General features: G+C 32.2%; 1 long non-coding RNA gene across 1 annotated transcript; it reads left to right on the top strand.

Moving 5' to 3' along the window:
- The first annotated feature begins 1,338 nt into the window (after window positions 1-1,338).
- Window positions 1,339-3,362, top strand: LOC124890726. The gene is made up of 3 exons (XR_007049278.1): window positions 1,339-1,557; window positions 2,407-2,568; window positions 2,660-3,362. It is a non-coding gene; the product is annotated as an uncharacterized LOC124890726 (long non-coding RNA).
- The last annotated feature ends 227 nt before the right edge of the window (window positions 3,363-3,589 follow it).

Below are 3,589 nucleotides of genomic sequence, written 5' to 3'. Positions count from 1 at the left end.
TTCAGTTTTGATGAAAATAATTCTTGTCTGAGCAAAAATTTTGACACTAAAGAATGACTTGAATGAAAGCAAAGAAGATATATATATATACACACATGTTGAATTTTATTATGTTGACAAAAATAGTGAAGAAGTTGAGAGTTAGAAAATTAAGCATCCACGATTCTAGACATGCAACTGAATCAAGTTAGATGGGCATCTATCATATTTTTTCAATAATTAAATTGGTTTTTTCTCTAGTTTAACGTGAATCTTAATATTTATAGAAGTATTTACTTAGTGGAATCCTGTTTTAGGAGTATTTTTCTATACTATTTTAGGAGTATTTCTCTAATTGATTAGTACAAAAAAAAAAAAGAGAAAAAAAAGAAAAAGAAGAAAAAAAAGACAAAATGGAAAAAAGATAACGAGAAAGAAAAAATTGAAAAAAGAAAGAAAAAAGAGAAAACAAAAAAAGCAAAAGAAAAAATGAAGAAAAAAACTAATATCTTTTAAGTATGTAAAGATGGAGAATTTATTTATTAAACCTACTCTTTACCAAAATATTTTTAAAAACCGATCGACATTCATCTACCATCTATAAATTATAACAAAATAATATAATGATAGAGATATCAAAATAACACAACTAAATCTATTCTTTACACACAAAAAAATTTTCAAAATCGTTCGACACTTACCTAACATCTGTAAACAATAACAAAGTAATACAATAATAGAGATATCAAAATAATACAACTAAACCTAACTTTTACATAAAAAAATTCTCAAAGCGGACCAACATTTATCTATCACCTGTAAATTGCAACAAAATAATACGATAAAAGTGATATAAAAATAATACATTTAAACTTAAATTTTACACATAAAAATTTCTAAAAACCGATCGAGATTCATCTACAAACTGTAAACTACCACAAAATAACAAATTAATATAGATATTACGATAATACAATTAAACCTAACATTTATTTTAAAAAAAATTCAAAGCCGACCCACATTTATCTAACATCTGTAAATTAAAGTAAAATAATAAAATAATTAATATTTATAGAGTATTTTCTTAATAGAGTCCTATTTTATGAGTATTTTTCTAATCAAACAATAGAAAGAAAATTATTAATTAATTCTCCTACGAAAATCGAGTAGAAAGGAAAATATTAATTAATTCTCCTACCATATATTTTAGGAAATCTAGTTAATATAATAAAAAATAATTAAATAATAAAGTAGTCATATTTTAGGAGTATTTTTCTACTTGAACAGTAGAAAGAAAAATATTAATTAATAGGGTACCTGAAAAGAACATCATTTATATAGGTAAAGAGGCATGTAAAGAGTACATTAAGAGTTTTTTGGCAGCAATCCCTATTAGGGAGTTACAAGATGATGTAAAGAAAGGATTGATGGCATTGACACCCCTTCATCAGTGCCTACAAATCGAGTTCCACTACAAGATGAGCTTTGTCCCCAAGTTTGAGGAGTTGTCTTCAGAAGAACTGATTGCTAATAGTTTGGCCAAAGCACCATCGGCAGCAGCAGAATAAGCAACGATTGGTAAAGCTTTACGAGTATATACATAGCGCTAATCCTTTTTGTTCTACATACCATTTAGGAATTTTGACATGGAGAGTCTCTTCTTTGTTTCATTCGTATATGAGTGTAACTAGATCGTCGGTATCTTCTTTGTCTTTTCTTTTTCGTACTCGAGGAATGCTAATGCTAATGTAAATGACTATGGAGCTACTCAAAAGTACTTTTCTATGGTTCTCTCAAAGAGGGAAGTTGAGATAAATGAATACATTAGTTCTATACTCCTCTTGATTTTTATTGTTTTGTTTTTATTTGAAAACCATCCCTAGTAGTTGAATTTATTCTTCCCCTTCACCAGTCAAACGATTTTCTCGATGCCCCTTTTGAAAGGGAGCCTTGGATTAACCGGTAAAGTTGTTGTCATGTGACCAGGAGGTCACGAGATCATACACAATGTAGTATGAAGACTCATATAGGCCATATCTACTAGTTGGAAATAGGTTTTAATTATTTTTTTTATATAACTTATTTTCGCTTGTATTTTTATTTGGTATGATGATGACATGTGCTGAGATTAAATGGAATAGTAAATTCTTATATCTCAACTTGTTTGAGACTGAAGCAATTTGTTCTTCTTCCATAGGCACAACATTGGCCTTAGCTGCATGTTCCTTTGATTGCTTTGAACCTATCGTTCAAGATAATCATGTGTTTTCCAATCCATGGGTCTATTATTTCGTGCTTCTAATCATTTAGTTTTGGTTTTAGCTTTTCATCAACACTAATTTCTCCATTGAACACGTTGTCTTTGTGTTCGATTTCATTGTTCATTTACTCCATTCTTTGTATTTATTCATACTTCTGCTGAATCAGGGTACAAGCAAAGGACCAAATCAGAAGGTACCCGTACTTTCTGCGGTGACATTGAATCTTGCAGACTTTGCTTCAGTAGCAGGAGATAAACAAGAGTGCATTGAAATTTTCGTTCCTTTGGAAGTATGTGTTGGCAGCTTCAAGAATTGCCTTTCAGTCTGTGTAAGAGAAACTAAAACACATGCTTTTTACTTGCGTTCTTGTATTCCTACAGCTACTTGAATATATTATCTAATGTGACTGTTTCCTATAGATATGTTCATATATTTGTTGACAGCTAGTGCTCAACCTTGTGGAATTGAGGAACGCTCAAGAAGCTTCAGAGACATTTCTGAAGTTTATCATGTCTGCTCCAGTATCTCCGAACCCTGGAAAGGCTTTGTTGACAGACAGAAATGGGGGTGGTTCTTTAAAAGCAGGTCTGCGAAAGGTTAAATTTTGAAAAGCATTATCCTTTAGGTGACACAAGAAGGCATATCATGCAGAGGAAGGTAGCAGCAGTGATAGAAGGAACTCAGTCAGAAGTGAGGATCCCAATTATGTTTATCCTGTGGATACCGATTAACTTGATTTGGATTCGGTACGAGAATCTGAGAAAGAAAATGAGGCTACAAGTGTTCAGAAGTCATTCAATTATGAAGCACCAGTCTATGCAAACCATGCTGGTGGATCATTTTGTTCAAATACAAGCAGCAGCAGCAGTGACGAGGATTTAGTCCACTACAGCCATCATATTTCAGACACAAAGCACAAGTACCTTGAGGATAAAACTGCAGCAAATCAATCTGCAGAGCAGAGTTCAAAACGTAGTCTTCTTGCCTGGAGGAAGAGAAAGTTGAGTTTCAAATATCCTAAAATCAAGGGGGAGCCATTGTTGAAGAAACATTATGGAGAGGATGGTGCAGACGATATAGAATTTGATCGCCGACAGCTTTGCTCATCTAACGAGTCTTCTTCTAGGGTACGTCTCTTTTTTTCTTGCTTTCTTTGTCATGTTTGACGAGTCATTTTTTATCTTCTTGTCATGGTCTGATCAACGTGAAATAACTTATACACCAATGTGCTTGCCGAATTGAAGAATACAAAGTTTGGTAGCTTTCTTTAGTAGCTTAGTCTACTTGTACAGTTGTATCAAGTATCTAACTGCTGAGGTTTTCTTGTTCATGATTGAAGATATATGTCA

Source organism: Capsicum annuum, unplaced genomic scaffold (assembly GCF_002878395.1).
Source record: "Capsicum annuum cultivar UCD-10X-F1 unplaced genomic scaffold, UCD10Xv1.1 ctg23432, whole genome shotgun sequence".
In the NCBI taxonomy this organism is placed as follows: Eukaryota; Viridiplantae; Streptophyta; class Magnoliopsida; order Solanales; family Solanaceae; genus Capsicum; species Capsicum annuum.
The sequence above is the reverse complement of the archived record's forward strand: the minus strand, read 5'-3'. Positions and strand labels throughout refer to the sequence as shown.